This window comes from Eriocheir sinensis, chromosome 12 (assembly GCF_024679095.1).
Source record: "Eriocheir sinensis breed Jianghai 21 chromosome 12, ASM2467909v1, whole genome shotgun sequence".
NCBI classification, from domain to species: domain Eukaryota; kingdom Metazoa; phylum Arthropoda; class Malacostraca; order Decapoda; family Varunidae; genus Eriocheir; species Eriocheir sinensis.
Genome location: NC_066520.1, coordinates 15,259,353 through 15,279,719, shown reverse-complemented (window position 1 = coordinate 15,279,719; position 20,367 = coordinate 15,259,353). Strand labels below are relative to the sequence as shown.

The 20,367-nt window shown below is 45.0% G+C and overlaps 1 long non-coding RNA gene across 1 annotated transcript in view; it reads left to right on the top strand.

The window, feature by feature from the left end:
- The window catches only part of LOC126997741 (uncharacterized), a 63,509-nt gene that overhangs the window by 8,290 nt on the left and 34,852 nt on the right, over positions 1–20,367 (top strand). The window contains exon 2 of the long non-coding RNA XR_007752370.1: positions 16,042–16,089. This is a non-coding gene — a long non-coding RNA (uncharacterized LOC126997741). The remainder of the gene's footprint in view (positions 1–16,041; positions 16,090–20,367) is intronic.

The window sequence follows — 20,367 nt, the reverse complement described above, 5'->3', positions numbered from 1 at the left end:
GAAGGGATGTGCTGGACTATCCAACATTATTACAGTATCATAGTATCGTTGATAATGACACTATGACACTATGACAATCTCACTCAATAGAACACGAAGCCAATAGCGAAGCCTCAAAGCGTTCACTGTGTTTGTTTGTGCGTGTGTTGGCCCGCGAGGGTTGCTGTGGTCAATCATATGCGGCCGCGGGTTCATTAACGTATTTTACTATTCAGTATGTTTAATAAGGACTGACTGAGCCGCGTATAATTCAATGTTTATGAATTATAGGGTTCGCATTATGATCGTTTTTCCATATAGTAACTGAACTGAAGGGAAATCATCGGCATTGAGGGGCAGGGTGGAAGCATCGTACACCGGCACCTCGTCCAGGCCGGTGTGTGTCTGTTGTCTCGTACACGAACTAAATATATATATTGTCATGTTAATTACGAAGGATGATAATGAAACACACACACACACACACACACACACACACACACACACACACACACAAACGCAATCAGTGACAGCGTCGTGTGGATTCACTGGGTAGTTAAGAAGCGGTGTTTGATTTTTTATCGCGATAATCTATTCAATGTTAACTCCTTCCCGTCCGTGTTTAATGTGCATATTGTAAAGTTTTATACTATTGTACAATATACAATTCAGATTCATCTATGCAACACTATTATTTATGAATATACATCGAAAATAACATCAATACGTTAGACTGAAGCTTCATTTCAACGGTATCGGCACCTCAGTTCGCTTGTTTGAGAAGCCTCTCGTAGAAGTTGCTGGGATTTTCATGGACTTTTGCTATTCAACTGATAATTTTACCCAACCTCTGCATCATAAACAAAAAAGAATCGCTCATGACAACCCAGTTAATCTTCTCTGTGACGTTGGAAAAGTCATAATTGGAGCCTGATACATTTATGAATATGGACCAATGAACGAGACCGTGAATAGTTTGAATTAGTTTGAACCGTGTGTCTCTGCGTGCGTGTGTTGTCCCAGTGATAGCGTCGCCCGCGGTGCAGAAGGGACGTGGCCTTGAACTCCAGCCCCAAGCCATATCATAGTGACTGGTTGTAGGTGTTATTGAGAACCTGAGAGGCTGGTAGGTGACACAAGGGTGGTGATGTGGGTGGGTGGGGTGCAGGTGTGCATGTATATATTACTAAGGTATTTGGTATGACAAGATGAGATGGGACTGTCTTGGTGATTCAGCGGGAGTGAGTGAAGTGTGCGTGCGGTGTTTCGTGTGTGTGTGTGTGTGTGTGTGTGTGGAATGTGCTGTCGTGATTGAGTAGGAATGTGTGTGTATGGGGAGGAGAATGTATGTATGCGTGTGTGTGCGTGTTCGAACTTGTAATTATGGATATGGACGAATGTGATCCCTAAATTCACGTCTGGAATGGATGACTTACCTAATAGCGTGTGGTGTGATTGTCGGATTAGAGGGTGACATGAGGACGAGGAGCACTTATAGAGGTGTAGGTCTATCTGTAGGTGTGTTTAGCTGTAGCAGGTCACCCATAAGAGCCACTATCCATGGTATGAGAATAGCAATAGAATACACCTAACCACCTTCGTAAACAACCTAACCTCCTTCGAAAACAACCTAACCTCCTTCCTAAACAACCTAACCTCCTTCCTAAACAACCTAACCTCCTTCCTAAACAACCTAACCTCCTTCGTAAACAACCTAACCTCCTTCGTAAACAACCTAACCTCCTTCCTAAACAACCTAACCTCCTTCGTAAAAAAATACCTTCACTCCACTACTAATCATTATTATTTACTTTCATTGTGCGTGTGTGTTGCAGAAGTGTTATCATCCCACTTCTCTCCGCGTCCATATTGATCAACGTTAATTCCCGGTATATTACTCACGCCATTCTCGGTCCTTAGGGTGTATTATAATTGTTTTGCGTCCACGCTTACCTGACGTTTCGGTGCGAGTTAAATCAGATTTTAGAACAATGCATCAAGTGTATCGGGCATAGTTTGTTATCGCCGTGTGAGTGTTATATGTCGTTGTCTGTCTGTGTGTGTTTGTTTATCTCTCTCTCTCTCTCTCTCTCTCTCTCTCTCTCTCTCTCTCTCTCTCTCTCTCTCTCTCTCTCTCTCTCTCTCTCTCTCTCTCTCTCTCTCTCTCTCTCTCTCTCTCTCTCTCTCTCTCTCTCTCTCTCTCTCTCTCTCTCTCTCTCTCTCTCTCACGAACGACAGAAAGATAACAAAACTTATGCATTCTCTTAAAAACACCCACGAGCACTTAAGTGGCATGTGTCTTCCTATTCCCACGACGAACGTAGTAAAAGAAAAATAGCAAGTAAGACCATAACAATAACCTAACAATAAATAATTCAGTGTGTGTGTGTGTGTGGTGTGTGTGTGTGTGTGTGTGTGTGTGTGTGTGTGTGTCAGTTGGTTTATGTCTTGTCTGTAGCTATTTCGATATTCATCCATTGTCTCACCCACCCAAGTCATTGTAAGCATCTGCGCTATATATATTTCAGACAAACTCTCCATCTTTCTCCAACTTTCCAGTTTCTTGTTTTCCCTTTTATGTATTATGCTGTATTTGGCTCGATGCTTTTCTCCTCCTCTGTTATGTTACGTTCCTTTGACAACGCTAAATAACTGTTTAGCAAGAGTGTGATTTTGTGGGGTTTTCTTCGCCATTATTATAAGTATCGTCCCGTTGCTTCCCATCAATGAAAAATCTGATAGTGGGTGAAAATATATATGGTCATGTTCTAATTAATTCTCCACTCCTTAAATGCCATCAGGCACACCAAGGAAAGTTTATATAATTTTGTTCCTTGTGATGTTTTACTTTTTTTTTCTATACATATGCTGTTTATTTTATCTCGTCCCTTTTTTTTCTCTGTTTTGGAATGGTAGACATGGGAGTGAGAATTCAGATTTTCCGAAGTCATAGCCTTTAGTTTATACGTCAACCACCTGCGCTCAAGAACACAAGTAAATTTAGAGTTACTGCTTAATTTCAAGTCATCTGAATCAACGCCACTCTTAAAGCTGTTATCATATCTCCCAGCCAACAGACTTACCGGGCTCTCTTCCTCCTCCTCCTCCTCCTTCTCCTCCTCCTCCTCCTCCTCCTTCTCCTCCTCCTCCTTCTCCTCCTCCTCCTCCTGTTTTCGCCCGCTCGATGCTTTCCGGAAGCAGAGATAAGTGAGTGCAGGGGTGATGTTACTTCCTCTTTGTTTGTTGTGTGTGTGTGTGTGTGTGTGTGTGTACATGTGGCGTGCGGGACAGACTAATCAGATAAAGGACAGGTGATCATGGGGACTCCCGCGGCCTCTCTGACTTGTGAGAGAGAGAGAGAGAGAGAGAGAGAGAGAGAGAGAGAGAGAGAGAGAGAGAGAGAGACTAAGCATCGGTAGATCATCTGTCTGACACCCAATCAATATAACGTAAAAATTAAGTTACGTACATGTATTAATATCTGGGTCAGTTATCCTTCTACATAACCTTTAGCTAGTTGCGTTCACATTATGTCTTTATAAATGCTTTTCTGGCTCTATATTTTCTTTACTTTTGCCTTTTACATTTGTCTCGACGTTTTTCTCCTTGTGATTGTGTAGTGTGTCCTGCCAATGCTTAAAAGAACTATCGTCTACCATTAGTGTGACAGCATAGAATTGTGTGTATGTGTGTGTGTGTGGGGGGGGGGGGGGGAGGAGGAGGTGGAAAGCATAGTAGGAAACATAACATCCATTGCTCTCAGACTGCAGTGTTACCAAGGTGTGCAGACGTTAAAGGTGCAACAAGCCTCCCACACCCAAACTAGAACACTCCCGGACCTTAATCAGCTTTTCTCGCCCATTTGCTGATGCGAGGGAAGGCCTGGAGCTGAGGTTGCGAAGGTGAGGAAGAGAGGGAAGAAGGGGCGCTGAGAGGTTGAGGAGGAAGGGATGGCTAATGGATGGGGAGGAAATTATGTGTGGCTAATGGATGGGGTAGGAAAGGAGGAAAGGGTATAATAATGAGGTAGTATAATGAGTGGGAGGGAGTTATATTTGCCTAGTGGATGGGGAAGGAAGGAAAGAAGGGGTGACTCAAGACTGGGAAGGAAGGGAAGGATGTGTATTTTGAGGAGAAGAAAAAATGATGAAGGGGTGTCTGAAGTAGATGGAAGGAAGGGATGAAGGGGTACATCTAGGTGGAATAAAGAAGGGGATGAGAGGGGAACGAAGAAGGGGAGGAAGGGATGGCATATGGATGAGGGGGGGGAAGTTATGTGTGGCTAATGGATAGGGAGGAAACCAGGAAAGGGTAGCATAATGATGGGGAGGGAGCTATATTTGCCTAGTGGATGGGGAAGGAAGGAAAGAAGGGGTGACTCAAGACTGGGAAGGAAGGGAAAGATGTGTATTTTGAGGGGAAGAAAAGATGATGAAGGGGTGTCTGAAGTAGATGGAAGGGAGAGATGAAGGGGTGCATCTAGGGAGAACGAAGAAGGGGATGAAAGGGGTGTCTTAAAGGGAAGTGAAGAGGGGAAGAAAGGTTATCTCAAGACGGAGTAAAGAAAGTGGGAAGGGCGACCTCAAAGCGGGGGAAGTAAAGAAGGGGATGATGGGGTCTCTTAAAGGGAAATGAAGAAGGGTGCGGGTATGCCTCGAGATGGAGTAAAGGAAGAAGGAACGACTACCAAAAAGTGGGGTAAAAAAAGAGACGAATAGAGCGACTTGAGGGGAAAGTAAGAGTCTCCTTCTTCATCATAAGTCAAGGCTCGGGGGGGAAGTTTTGGGTTCCCGAGTTAAAGATTTTTATGAACATTAAATTCACCACAGAAAAAGTTGAAAAGTTAGAGACTCTTAACGTGCTACTTCTGAGGAGGGTCACGAGGAGCGTTGCGCCGAGCCTCGACGCCCCTCCAGCAAGGCGATGACTAATGCCCCCGGGGAAGTGTGCATCCGTCTGGCTTAGTGAGTGCTGGCCGCGGGTGATGGGCGAGGCGCGGGGTGGCTAATGGAACAAGAGGCATTTAGCAAGAACACAGGCGCGGGGAAAACGTGTGTGACAGGACGAGAAATTATACGGGGGAAACACAGGTGAATAATGGGCGGTAAGAGAGGGAAGGGGCGGAAGGAGGACGTACCCTGCTGTAGGCGATTGTTGGCAAGTCAGAATGTACGTAAAAATAATCGACGAATGGACCAGTAGGGAAGGGAGAGGACGGGATGGGTGCAAGCCCTGGTGGTGAAGGTTGGTATGTCAGAATGTTGATATAGACGATCGGACATAGCACGCCGGTGAGATAAAAAAAATAAGGAAAAGGTGGCGTGGTCAGAATGGGAAATCACCTTACGCAACAAGCCTTTCTGTTGACTGGAGGCTGGCTTTCAATACCAGTCACTAGGTCTTGATATATGCCATTGTTAAAAGAAAGGAGAATAGGGAGAGGAATAGTAAAGGTAGGAGTATAGTAGGAGGAGGAGGAGAGGGAAGAGAAGGAAGGAAGGAAGGGGATGGATGAGAAAGTCAGAATGGGTAGAATGAAGGAGGGAACAGGAAACGAAACTTACGCTCACTGCAAACAATTAATGATATTTTACATGCAAGTTATGGAATTAGAAGTTGTAGCGGTGGAGCTCTCCTTCCTCTTCCTCCTCCTCCATCTCCTATTCCATTCCCTCCTCCTCCTCCTCCTCCTCCTCCTCCTCGCTTTGCTCGTCTATCTCCTTTTCTTCATCGATCTTTTCCCGCACTTCTATTACCTCCTCCTCCTCCTCTTTTTCTCTCTCTCTCCTCCTTCTTTTCTTCTTGCTTCTCTTTCTCCTCCTCCTCCTTTTTCCTTCTCTTTCTCCTCCTCCTCCTCCTCCTCTTCTTCTTTTTCCTTCTCTTTCTCCTCCTCCTTTTCTTACTCAAGCGTGTCTTCCATCTCTCTTCTTCTCTTCCTTTCCAACATTCTCTCTCTAATCTCACTCTCCTCCACAGTCATTTCCCAAGTCTCATTTATACCCGTCAGACATAATTCGTTCCATATTCTAGTTGCGAATGTTCGTCTCGTTTTTACAATATTATTTTCTTCTTTGTCCCCAGAATACACGATGCTACGTTCTTGTTTACCTCTTTTTTGTTTTGGTATGGATATTATGGTCAGGATTATCTGTTGGACGTGTTTTTTGGGAGTGTGTGTGTGTGTGTGTGTGTGTGTGTGTGTGTGTGTGTGTGTGTGTGTGTGTGTGTTTTGTTTTAGTGTTTTATCTTGTGCCGCGGCGAGTCACTCTTAAGCCGGCCGTGATTAAGGAAAACTCTCTGATCCAGCCTTTCTTCACACTTATTTCTCTAGACTTTCACCCATTTTCTGTTTCATTGTCCCAACCGCTGCTCGGGTCTCTACTATTTTCACTTTTCCTCTCCTCCTGCTCTTGTTTATTTCTTCTTACGCTTCACTCCTCTCCTGATCTTCATCCTCCTTTCATCTCTTATTATTTCTCGCCTTGCTCGCTGTCATCTATTTCCTTCTTTTATCCCTCTCCATCATTTTTCCCTCCCGGTCACAGTCACGCTTCGCTCCTCTCCTTCATTCTTTCTTTTCTTTATTCCTCTCTTCTGTCCTCACACTCATATTCCTCTCCTCCGTTTTCTCACCCTCCTTGCACTCCATCAACAATTCACTTCCTGTATTCATTTTTATATCCATCGGTTTTTTACCTTCAGTGGTCTTCGTCATGGCCTGATTTTTTTATTCCTTCCTTTTCTCCTTCTCGTGTTTTTCCCTCACTCCCCTGGCTTGTTCTTTTTCTCAGGGTACTCACGGATTCTCACCCTAATTCTTTTGCCTCCTTTTTGCCTCGGCACCTTCACTAATCCTTTCCACTCTATTCACACCCAGCTCTCCCTCCTCGCTCTACCTCCAGAATACATTTTATATCATCTCCCTCAGTTTAAATCCGTCTTTCCCTCTCTCTCCACTCACCTGCTCCACCCACAGTCACCCCTCGCACACTCACCCACCCAGAGCTCACGCGCCTTGTGGTTACATAATCTGTCCCTCCAACGGCTCCTCTACGACCTCATTTCCCTATCCATCTTTTTTTCCCGCCGTTCAGTATATCCTCTTTCTTTTTTAAGTCGGTGTTCTTGGAAGAGAGACGCCGGGAGTAAAGGTCTGATCAGTCACTTGTCTTCCGTAAGCTAAATCCACCTTGTCTCTCTCGTGTAACCTTCCTGTCTAGCATTTCAAAATTATTCATATGTAGTTTCGTCTCTCTCTCTCTCTCTCTCTCTCTCTCTCTCTCTCTCTCTCTCTCTCTCTCTCTCTCTCTCTCTCTCTCTCTCTCTCTCTCTCTCTCTCTCTCTCTCTCTCTCTCTCTCTCTCTCTCTCTCTGTGTCGTTCTCGTTTTAGCGTTGAATATTAACGGGCGTGAATTCCGAGTGGATATGATCGAGTGGAATGCTGCCAAGTTGTATACACATTCCTGCGAACGAGAGTCTGATATATACACACCGTTGCAGTGCTTGGATTCATGGCAGCAGAGTCGGTCACTGAAATGTTTGCTTGTGTGTGTTTTGAGGACGCGCCGCTGCAGACACTCGAGTGCAAATAATACTACATGTTTAACCGGCAAAGCGAGTGTTTCAGAAATGGATGTATACAGGAAGCGTTCATTTGGGCGAAAGGTGCTTAGTCGGATGTATCTGTGTGTTCCTGTGTGCCCTTATGTGTGACAGGAGAGGGTTGGAAGTATGTTATGTGGGAAGGGAAGGAAATTAAATGTAGTTAAATGTTCTTACTGATAAATCTAGGAATTCTAAGGTCTTAAAGCTAAAATGCAAGGATAAAGAAATACAATGCAGTTCAGTTTTATTTTTCCGTACGAACATATTTTTCTTTATCTCTAGTCGGGTCATTTATCTTTTATTTTTTTTGGCTCTTGGGCTTCCTCCGTTCCTGTAAACAAAAAAATAAATAAAAAGTGTAGCTGCTTTACTGCAAAAAGGGAACACACGGAAAGTGGGTTTGCGGCATAATTCAAGCGTAAACAAGTTAAAACTTTCATGAAACTGTTGTATACTCGAGTGCATAAGGTACGGTAATGTTTTGGTTCTATTTTAGCTTTTTACTTGTTACTTAAATCTTCCCTACATACCACACTTTCCTCCCTGCACCCCCCCTCTCTCCTCCTCCTCCCTGCCTCTTAGCTACAGGAGTCTTCTCTAACACTAACTTTCTCTCTTTAACACAACTCTCACAGCTTAATTCTTCCCTCGATTCTACACTCTCCTCCCTGCACCCCCCTTTTCCTGGCTCTAGGGTGATTCGTCCCCGGGTGAAATGTCCCGGTTGATTCATCCCCGGGGTATTCAACCCTGGAGGATTCGAACCCTAGGGTTATTTGTCCCGTAGGGTGATTCGTTCCCTTGGCTATATTTTCGTCGCGTTAGTCACGAAACTCCATTACTACGACAAGATCCGACCATCATTGGATTTGTGTGTGTGTGTGTGTGTGTGTGTGTGTGTGTGTGTGTGTGTCATGTTGTGTAAGTGTGTTTAAAGGTTTGATACATCAGGTTGTTAGCTTGACTACCGTTCATTGGTTCGATTTTCTGTTTTCACTTTTCAATACGTGGACCACCACAGTCAGAGCAACATGCCGCGTACAATCCTATCAGGCCGTGGCAGGGGAAAGCTTGTTGATGATCTTAACTTCATTTACGCTGCAGAGAAAAAAAACGCCGATGGAACCAAACAATGCTCAAGAATCCTCTCGTGCTTTGGTGGCTAACGTTTTGTCAAAATTGGATGAACATTCACTGGCTCATGTGCTTCATGGCTCAACAAGCTCCTCCAATTCCCCAAACTCGCACTGGCTATGTTATTCCTGAAGAGTACACCAAGTTAGAGTCGGGTGAGGTGTTTTTGAAGCATGATTCTGGCACTGAGGATGAGAATCGTATTCGTGTCTTTGCCTCTGCTCAGGGGTTGAGGGATCGTGTCCGCTATAAGAGTTGGGGTTTTGATGGAACCTTCAAATGCTGTCCCAAAATCTTTGCGCAGCTCTTTACCATTCATGGTCAAGACGAAACATTTAGTGCTCCTCGAGTCTTTGCACTGCATCCTAGCAAGACTGAAGAAACATACACTCGGGTTTTCTCCATTCTTAAGGATCTGCAACCTGAACTGAATCCTCAAGATGTGATGATAGATTTTGAAATGGCTTCTTACAACACCTTGTTTACCTCTTTCGGTTATGCTTCTGTAACTTTTTGTCTTTTCCACTTAAGCCAAAACATTTACAGAAAAGTAGTGGACTGCAATGAGAGGCAAAGGTACCATCATGAGGATGAGTATGCTTTGAAAATACGTTGTTTCCCTGCTTTAGCTTTCCTGCCAATACAGGATGTAGTGGCTGGTTTTGATGAGTTTGTTGATGATGATGATTTTCCCCAAAAATTTATTGATTACTTTGCTGTAGATTACATTGGTTCAGAGAGAGGTCGTGGTCAGAACCGCAGGAGAATGGTTCCCAGGTTTAAAATTGCTGATTGGAATGTCCGTGACAGAGCCTTCAAGATAAACCTCGCACCAACAACAACTTGGAGGGCTTCCACAATGCCCTTCAAAGTTCTGTAACGCAAACTCACCCTAACCTTTGATGTCTTATCAAAGGACTGAAAAAGGAAAAAGTTCTTGCAAATGGGAAAAGGATTAAGTTTGAATAGTCTGGATCAGTATGTAAGCCAACAACTGTTACTAAAAACATGAAAAGTCTCATTGAAAAATATGATCCGAATGAAAAGATTCGCTTCCTTCGTGCCGTGGCTCATAATTTAAAGTTATTTTAGATATTCTAGTAGTCCTCTTCTGAGTAGTAATGGAGTTTCGTAACTAACGCGACGAAAATACAGCCAAGGGAAAGAATCACCCTAGGGACGAATCACCCTAGGGGACCAATCCTCCAGGGATGAATAACCCAGGGGTGAATCAACCGGGACATTTCACCCGGGGACGAATCACCCTCGCACCCCTTTTCCTATGCCTCCCATGTCCATCTTAGCCACAGAAATCCTCTCTAACACTAACTTTCTCTCTATAACACAGCTCTCATACCTTAATTCTTCCCTCGATTCTACACTCTCCTCCCTGCACCTCCCTTTTTCTATGCCTCCCATGTCCCTGTTACTACAGGAGTCCTCTCTAACACTAACTTTCTCTCTTTAACACAACTCTCATACCTTAATTCTTCTCTCGATATTACACTCTCCTCCCTGCACCCCCCTTTTTCTATGCCTCCCATGTCCCTGTTAGCTATAGGAGTTCTCTCTAACACTAACTTTCTCTCTTTCACACAACTTTCACACCTTCACCCCTCAGCTATAGGAGTCCTCTCTAACACTAACTTTCTCTCATTAACACTACCATCATACCCGTGCTGTCCTCTTCTACCTAAGCCTCCTGATCCCCTTATTCCAGTCCCCTCTCAGGCTATTTTTTTCTCCCTGGCATTCTTCTTCTTCCGTCCATTTCACTTCTCTCCATGTCCCTCGTGTCCCTCTTGTCCCATTGCCCTCTAAACACTACCTTCCTCTCCTGTTACTAATGTCTTCTCCGTACGGTCGCCTTTCCCTGAATCCCTCCATGTCTCCCTGTTCCAATCCCATCAAGGTCTAACTTTATCTCCCTAACATCACTCTCCTTTGTGTACGCTGCTGTTTCTCTTAGGCCCTCAAGCCCAGTTAGTGTAGTGTGGTGCAGTACGGACAAAATAATGTGGTGTTGTGTGGATGGTGGTGTAGTTTAGTATGTGTGGAAGCGGGTTTAGATTATGTACTGAGATATGGTGAGGTGTGGTATGTTGTGGTGTGGAGCATTCTGGTATGGTGTGTGTGTGTGTGTGTGTGTGTGTGTGTGTGTGTGTGTGTGTGTGTGTGTGTGTGTGTGTGTGTGTGTGTGAAGGCAGGATGGACAAGGTGGAGGATGGGAGCGAGGGTCTACATAAGGGCACGCACACCGGGAAAGAGGACGGAGAATACTCTAACTTTTTAAGGCATAACTTGAATACTTCCCGAGAGCACCTCAGGGGCGTTTGGGGGTGTCTTGTGTCCCCGTTATGCACCCTTGTTCCCCCTCCCCTTCCAGCCACCACCACCGCAGCCACCACCACCACCACCACCCGACCTCCAGCCTATGCGACTCTTCTCCATAGTTTCTGGGACATTTTTATTTGTGACACACACACACACACACACACACACACACACACACACACACACACACACACACACACACACACACACACACACACACACACACACACACACACACACACACACACACACACACACACACACATTGTCTCCTTAACTCTGCTTTTATGATGATTGTTGAATCCTCGGTGAATTTTACTTGTTTAGAGAGAGAGAGAGAGAGAGAGAGAGAGAGAGAGAGAGAGAGAGAGAGAGAGAGAGAGAGAGAGAGAGAGAGAGAGTGTGTGTGTGTGTGTGTGTGTGTGTGTGTGTGTGTGTGTGTGTGTGTGTGTGTGTGTGTGTGTGTGTGTGTGTGTGTGTGTGTGTGTGTGTGTGTGTGTGTGTGTGTGTGTGTGAGTGTGTGTGTGTGTGTGTGTGTGTGTGTGTGTGTGTGTGTGTGTGTGTGTGTGTGTGTGTGTGTGTGTGTGTGTGTGTGTGTGTGTGTGTGTGTGTGTGTGTGTGTGTGTGTGTGTGTGTGTGTGTGTGTGTTACCTTGGGGAGTTGCGAGAGAACGAAGGTCAGTTCGTATCCTCGGGGGGGCGTGAGGCAACAACTGAAAAAAAGACTCGTGATGGAAACTCGTATTAGCGAATCCGATCCTGTTGTCCAGTGGCTCTAACATCGACGAACAAGAATAGAATGTCTCCATTGTATCAGTCTTTAGGGATGGAAGTGACATGACGCTTATGAACAACAGTCACCACTCCCTCATGACCTAGTACATTCTCTCTCTCTCTCTCTCTCTCTCTCTCTCTCTCTCTCTCTCTCTCTCTCTCTCTCTCTCTCTCTCTCTCTCTCTCTCTCTCTCTCTCTCTGTCACTGTCACTGTCACTGACTCTGTCTCTGTCACTGTCACTGTCACTGTCACTGTCACTGTCTCTGTCAATGTCACTGTCACTCACTGTCTTTGTCTCTGTCACTGTCACTGTCACTGTCACTGTCACTGTCTCTGTCACTGTCACTGTCACTCACTGTCTTTGTCTCTGTCACTGTCACTGTCACTGTCACTGTCACTGACTCTGTCTCTGTCTCTGTCACTGTCACTGTCGCTGTCACTGTCACTCACTGTCTTTGTCTCTGTCACTGTCACTGTCTCTGTCTCTGTCACTGTCACTGTCTCTGTCTCTGTCTCTCTCTCTCTCTCTCTCTCTCTCTCTCTCTCTCTCTCTCTCTCTCTCTCTCTCTCTCTCTCTCTCTCTCTCTCTCTCTCTCTCTCTCTCTCTCTCTCTCTCTCTCTCTCTCTCTCTCTCTCTCTCTCTCTCTCTCTCTCTCTCTCTCTCTCTCTCTCTCTCTCTCTCTCTCTCTCTCTCTCTCTCTCTCTCTCTCTCTCTCTCTCTCTCTCTCTCTCTCTCATATCATTAGCGTCATTATTTTCCGCCAGCGCTGCACCAGAATCACCTCGCCGGAGCGCGCCACTGGGCCGGGACGAGGGAGCGGAGATGGAAATAGAAACGCATGCATATCAGGTCCAAGAAAAATGGGAGGAGGATGCAAAAAGACTTCTGATAGAGGAGATTTATTGTGTCTGATCTGATTCTTGCCTACACTCCACCCACACCCATCCCCACACCCACACACACTGCAAGTCCTCTCTTATAAGTCACTCCTACAACACTATAAGGGAGTCTGGAGTATAATGTCCCAGCAAACAATTTTCCTGACTCTGGGGACGTAAAGTCGGAAGGTTCGTCCGCTTCTTATCGCTCTCCCGCCCTCTCTCTCTTTTCCTCTTCCTGACCCTGTCCTGACTGATTCCTTTCCCCCTCCTACAAATTGAAAATAATTGTAGATAACTCGGGGTACAGTGACTAAAAACGTTCCTAGTGTGACGAGATGTGGAGAGGCAAAGGAAGGAGTGGAGAGTGAAAGGGAGGGGAGGGAAATAATAACAGGGTAGTGAAAAGAAAGGACAGGAAATGAAAGTCTAGAGGCCGCAGTTAGTGGGATGGAGAACTTTCGTGGTGGATCTAAATTAGAGGGGGAAAAGGGAAACGTAATGGACTGCTGTAGCGAGAAATTGCGTATCGCGTAGGAATTATGTAGCTGTCCTTCTAGACTGCCGGGTGATGTAGAGGCAGAGGAAGGGGGCGGTGGGGGGAGGCTGGTGGAAGGGGGCAGGGGGTGTAGCGTGCTGTGGAGGGTCTGGCGGTGGGGGTGAGATGGTCGTTGGTAGTTGGAATGTGGGGTGGAAGTTTTTGGCCCTGGAAATGTAAGGATGTTGGGTCAAGGTGTGGGTTGTGTATGACCCTAGTAGTGGGGTGTGGTTAGTGTGGAGGGCTCAGGCGAGGGGTGTCTTGGAGTGTTGTGGGAGGCGTATGATCCCAACAGTGTGGCGTGGATGGCTACGGTGCGGATAACTCCAATGCGTGTTGTGTAATATTATCCAAATGTGGGGGCGAGGTGCTGAGGTGCAATGCTCGTCCCAGGTAATAATAAATATCTCCTTAAAACTCATCGGGCCAACACTCGGAAAGCATTTATGTATATGTTACTAGCCAAGCCCCGCCAAGTTCCCCCAAGTTCTCCCCAGCCGGCTGTATTATTGTGAACTTAGTGAGGTAATCTCCAAGGTAATCAGGGGACGAAGTTGGGGACTGTATAATTACCCCGGCCCCTGATTTAAGTAGTCCGCCCTGAAGGTGTCATCACGCGCGGGGTTGTGGGGCGGTGGAGTCTTTTTCGTTGATATTTTGTTTGTCGACACAAGGAGGAGGTTTTGGTCAGTTTTCGGATAACAAAAATATTAACTCGTAAATTTTCAACACAGCTAAATTGGTCTTTTTTTTTTATTTGTCATTTGAGGCGAGCAAGAACGAAGTATTAAAAGTCTTATTTATCTAACAGTTTTCACACTGGTTTCGCTTTTTTCATGTTTTTTTTTTATATTACAGTTTCCTGGTCCTATTATTAATCGAAATGTTGGCCAAGAGAGCGTCTATCTATAACCAAGTGGATAATTTTGGTTATGGTCGAAGTATGAGTGACTGTTTTGTTAGAGACGTGCAAAGTAGCTTCTTTTTTGTCGAGCAAGTGGAGGTCCAGTACCAAGCTCAGCCGTGGAAAATCCTTTCTTTGGCCAGGGAGAAGCTGCATCTGTAGCCAGGCCGTCCGTCTTGATTTTCCGAGAGTAACGATGTTTATGTGGATTTATGAGGATTCCGAGGACGTGGGCGAGGATTCTCAGCTATTTTAGTGTAGCGCTGCTGTCGTGGATGGCGACGCTGCTTGCATATCTACCAGGAGAGTCTGGAGGGGCGGGGCAGGGGACACACAGGAGGTTAGACTGAAGTTTTGCTGCTACACACACACACACACACACACACACACACACACACACACACACACACACACACACACACACACACACACACACACACACACACACACACACACACACACACACACACACACAAGCAAACAAACGTCAAGCAGCTTAATGATCTTGTGGCCTCCATCCTACTCGATCTTAGTAACTTCCTGCTGCTAGTTTGTGTATTGCTGACGGTACTCGTGGCAAGACTGATGCAGGGGCGGCGGACGGGGTTGTCGTCGGGTGCAGGACGAAATGATTGTTGTGTGAAGTTTTTCAGCCCCGCCTTGTAGAGGAGTAAAAAGACGACCTGATTGTGTTGTAACCAAATGTACAGTGACACACCTCGAGTTGGTATCATAAGGTTAAAATGGTATTTTAGTCGCTGTGTTTCAAACTCGGCTGTTCCACTAAAAGGGCAAAGTCTATATATAGTAAAAGCATTTTGCTCTGCGCGGCAACTTAAGGATTGCACTGTATTTGAAATTCTGTTGTTTCCAATAAATTCTCGGGAGAATTCCATGTGTACTCTGGAAGACTGTAAAAGGTTTAATGTTTTTTTCTCTCAGTAAGGGTAGCGGCACTATTTTTGTGAGACCCGGCCTATTATTTTCGAGCATTACCAAACCATATTATTGTTATTATTTTATTGATGTGTTTCGTTCAACTAATTTGCACCATTCAACGCTTTCAGTGATGATCAAGAAGAAATTTAAGTGATTGTGGATTAATTCTATTTTGGCAGAAACAATGTGATTCTCCTGTGTACTATTTCCAGACTTTAAAGTTCTCTGGAATCTCGGGAAGCATTTATGGAGCGTTCCGGCGGTGCCCTGCATGCTGGGGCTGACGGGTTGGCTGACCCATCGGTAAAACATTTTGGCCTTTAGCTGCTCCTCTTGGGGGAAGGGACGCTCGCTGATATGTATGCGTCTGGTTACTGTGTCGGTGCGGCACGCCTTGTTGCCTCCGCCAGCCAGGCCAATGGGTCCACACGCTGCGCCCTGCCTCGCCCTGCCTCGCCGCCCTGTCTTATTGGCTCCTTCAGTGGGGGGCTGTTTTTGAGTGCAAGGATCGAGTACTTTCATCAATGCTTGACCAATTTCGTTTAATTCACACTGCTAGAAGCGTTAGTTTTCTAGAAAGTTGATACAATTGTCAGGATTTGAAATGCGGATAGGTCTCTCTATCTCTCTCTCTCTCTCTCTCTCTCTCTCTCTCTCTCTCTCTCTCTCTCTCTCTCACACACACACACACACACTTGCTTTTTTTTTTACTCGGTGCTTCTTTTATTCATTAATCTATAATCTATTTTCATCCAGCTCGTCGCATCGTTACTATGTGATAATCGCCCGAGAATAATTAATTGCGTGATTAATTAATGATGCTGTTAATTTAAACAACGAACCCGATGAATGATTATCAGGTCTTTCATTCAGCTAACAAAAGAATATTTTTGTTAACCTTTAATCTTTACCTTTAATCTTTAATCGTGTAATAGTCTTGTTTTATCTTTACAGCGTGCTCCTGTGGCTGCCTGCTGGTTAACTTCGTCCTCAGAGTGACAGGTGAGTGGCGGCTGTTATTACGCGTAACGCCGCTTAACCTTGCGTGACCTGGACGAGAAATATGTGTGTTTGATGTTGGCTATTTTGGTAAAAGCCTTGAAATGTCGTCAGCTTCGAAAACCTTTTGCGAACGAATAGAAATCAGTTATCGGTTGTATGAGAATCGTTGAAACGTTCTGGAAAAAAATGATTAAGCGTCTGTAGTGAGGATCGGCTGAATACTCGGCTTCTCGAGGACGACTCGGCTTACACTCGGGCAAGCTGATCACACGCGCGCAAAAAAAAGTCCTGTATAAACGTGAACGTTCAAAACACCGTCAGTAAAAGAAGCGTCAGAGTCGGTCATCACGGTACCGGCCACGCTTTGTAATTGATGGTGCAGCGGATGAGCGACAGCCGTAAAAGCTGCACGCATATCCTCACTACGAGAGTCCTTTGTCATCGTTCCATACTGTTACGTACTTGGCGGCGGGATGTTGTTTCATGAGCGGCTGCACACATTGCCAGAGCTGTATGAAAAATATCACTAAATACATATATATTTAGATTATTGCGGCGTAAAAATGTGTTGCTTGATAGATGTCTACATATTTAAATTTCTCACTGGAAAAGAAACGCGTTGCCTTGCTAATTTTCATCAGGTATTTGATAATCGTTTACAATTTTCGAGCCTGTGTACTTAAAAATTCAAATTACGTTCTCACAAGTGATTGCTTTTGCATTTGCTACGTGGCGCTGTGTTGCTTGGTGACTCTCCTGGCTCGTTTCCCCCTCCCCCCTTACACACACACGCACACACACACGCACGCACACACGCAAACACGCAAACACACACACACACACACACACGCAAACAAACAAACAAGCTGCACACATATGTCGGCCATCGTTGTGAAAGGAGCCTGTAGTGCCACCAATGGAACACACAGAATCCTATAGCTGCGGACGCTTTTGTTATTTCGAGTACCGTCCAATTCTATCCTTTCAGGCACTGGACGGCGAGCTGCAGGAATGAGACGGAAGCACCAGGATGAGCAGGTGTGTAGGGCCCTCAACGTGGGTACACGCGATACAGTGTCTGGTTCGTGCGTGTATAACTGATCCACTTGCTTGATTTTTCGTACCTACTTGAGATGAGTGGCACGTGTGAAGAGGGGGGAGTAAATGGGTGACGTGGGTGCGTGTGCATCTCTGATTACGGTTCGCCCCAGCCCGCCACCCTCCGTTCGCCATCACAACAGGAAGCATGTGTAGAGGAGTGTGGCGCGCCGGTGATTCTAAACGTAGCCTAACCACCTCCTTCCGCCACCATCTGACTGCCTTAGTCCGTGTTCCCCCTTCTTCACGCTCTGCTCGTCCATTTCTACCGTCATAAGCGGAAACAACACGGTCGCTTTTTCCCGTAACAGTTTTTCTGCTTTGTATTTCATCGTTCTTTTCCTTTTCTTACGCAAAACGCTTTACAGACAGTTCTGCTTAGGTGTTGAGGTGCTGCCAGAGTGAGAAACAGCGTATAGAGAGTAGGTATTATTGGCGTTCAAGTGGCATAGTAATGATGAATTGTAATTTCGGCAAAACTCATTGGTTGTTATCGTTCTGTCAACTGTCATGGGCGTGTGATACATTCCTTTGGTTCATCTTTAAATGATCAAATAGGGTGAACTTAGGCCAGACAGTGAAACCATTCCAATTCACATTATTTGGATCAGTTAGGGAGTACCGGTATTCCGTAGAAATAAGTAATCATAACCTCATGTATATATTATAGGGGTAAATCAGTTTTGTAAGCCGCAGAAGGCAGGGGAATTTGCATTGCTCTTCCCGTATGCATCCTCGAGACTGCCGTTAAAACTCGTGAATAGTGAAGGTACTTGATGCATCTTCATTATTCGACAAAAGGGGCGAATAAGTGAAAAGGTGAGAGAGTATGTGTGCTCGGTGATTAAAATACACAGTACACGTAAATATGCAGATACAGGGGAGGGGAAAACCTTCTGCGTTGAGTGTGTGTGAGAGAGAGAGAGAGAGAGAGAGAGAGAGAGAGAGAGAGAGAGAGAGAGAGAGAGAGAGAGAGAGAAAGGGAAAGGGAAAGGGAAAGGGAAAGGGAGAGCGAGAGCGAGAGAGAGAGACGGGGCGAGAGCGAGTGAGTCTTCAAAGAATAATCGGATGAGGGAAATTTCTGGGAGAGGGAAAAGCAGCAGCGAGGCGAGGCGGAATATGTGAGTTGCGTTAATGAGCTGACGGTGGAGAGGAAATTAATGTTGAGAAGATGCATTTATTTGTCGACGGGGAGCTGTAATTAAAATAAGGGTAATAGTGTCCAAGGAAAACAGGAAAATGGGTCTAGTGTATTTTTCATCAGGTGATTATAATTATTTCTCGTGGTCGGGCTTTCCACCCTCGATGTATGTTTCTCCAGGGCAAAAATGAACTGGCCTGGCTTGTGATGGAGTATTAGTGGGCGGCACAGGAGATTGAGAAGTGTTCCTGGCCCGACACTGAGTAGGTGTTTGCACAATAAGTCAGCAAGGGGCTTCAGAATTTTATAAAAGAGTGGGGTTTTTCTCCTTGTTCATCAGTTGGAGGCCCGAGTGAAAATAATATTTTTTTGTGCGAAAAAAGATAAACGTGAGGTCGTTCTCTTTTTTTTTCTCTCTCTCTCATCAGACACATGATAATATGGGGCTCTCTAGAAGTAAGAGTGAATAATTCTTTGCTTGCATAGATAAAATCATAACTAACTAAAATAATAACTAATAACATAACTTTTCACTGCTAACGTAACTTTCCTTTTTTCATCAGACACATGATAATATGGGGCTTTCTAGGAGTAAGAGTGAATAATTCTTTACTTGCATACATAAAATCATAACTAACTAAAATCATAACAAATAACATAACTATTTTCACTACTAACGGAACTCTCCTTTGAAATGCCTCTTCCCCTCGTCATCAGATATATTATTAGTACCTTACATGTTTAAACAATAGGATGACAATACCTGCATCAAACACAGCTCACAAGACTCAGGCTGAACCAAACATTATTTAGGTGGTACTTGTTAAGCCACCCCGAGAATATGCAAAGCAGTTAGTTGTTCCTGCAATGAAAGACAAATATATCATGATGCAGACGGAGTTCCTTAATATCACGTTCTCTCTGCACCATTTTTGCTTTCGGTCTTTAATGAGCTAAAACAAATGGACTCACGGAAATTATATATTTGTTCATCACGATTTACTCAGCGTCTATTCTCCTCATAGTGACGCTCCGCCATCTCTACTTAAGTAATATTTTGACCTGGACTCGAACGGGTATCAATTATCCTCTTGCACCGTATAATAGAAATCCTGCTGCCACCACCGTCATGCAAGCTCACTCCTCGCATTTGCATGGCCGATGCACTCAGTTAATGCACTGCAGAGAATGTGCTTCACTTTATTATGGTAAGATTTATTTTTACGTTCGCGCTGAAGGTGGTAAAATCCGGTCGAGTATAGAATCTCTCTTGTTTAGGGTCGGAAGCTTCTCGTAGCTGCGCATCAGAACGAAGGCGGGTGCGAGTGCCGTTTCATTGCTTCTGTTATGAAAAAAAACGGTTAAGCGTCACTGAACTACCATTCCGTTAGCTGCAGTTCCGTTGACTCCATTTCCTAATTGGTGAAAAGGAAACAAACAAGAAAGTGAGATCTTTCAGGTGTTTGGTTTTAAGGCTGCGCTTATCCCAGTGATATTTGATATTATTTAGATATCTTACTAATCAAGACATCATGTTATATATGTATCTTTCGGATTACCAAATCATAATGGAGTTCAATGGAGTCAATAAAAAATGGTTGCAAGCTTTGAATGCTGGCCGTCCCTGACAACACCGCAGCCGGAAAAAAAACTGCTTAAAGTTATCTTCTGTATTTCTTTGTAGTTACTCAATAATGTGGCAGCAGCAGATGCTTCACATCCCCGCACCTGTCTTGGCCTGGCACACGCCGGGATAGTGTTGGCTTTGGCCCGTTATTAGTGGTCAGAAAAGCTCTGCTATTATTCTTAACTTTCTTAGTAACCTTCTATCAGGCGGTAATGTAATCAATACCTTTAGGGTGCGCACTCAGTTTTTGTAATGATTTATCTAAGCGGACTGTCTGGGCTTATAGTACAGTGTGGATACCCTTAGGCGACTCACTTGTGTGTCGCTGCACGTCTGGCGAGCTGGAATGGAGATTATCTTCATAGGAGGTAGCGGCCGCAAATTATTATTATGAGGCCGATAATTCTGTTGA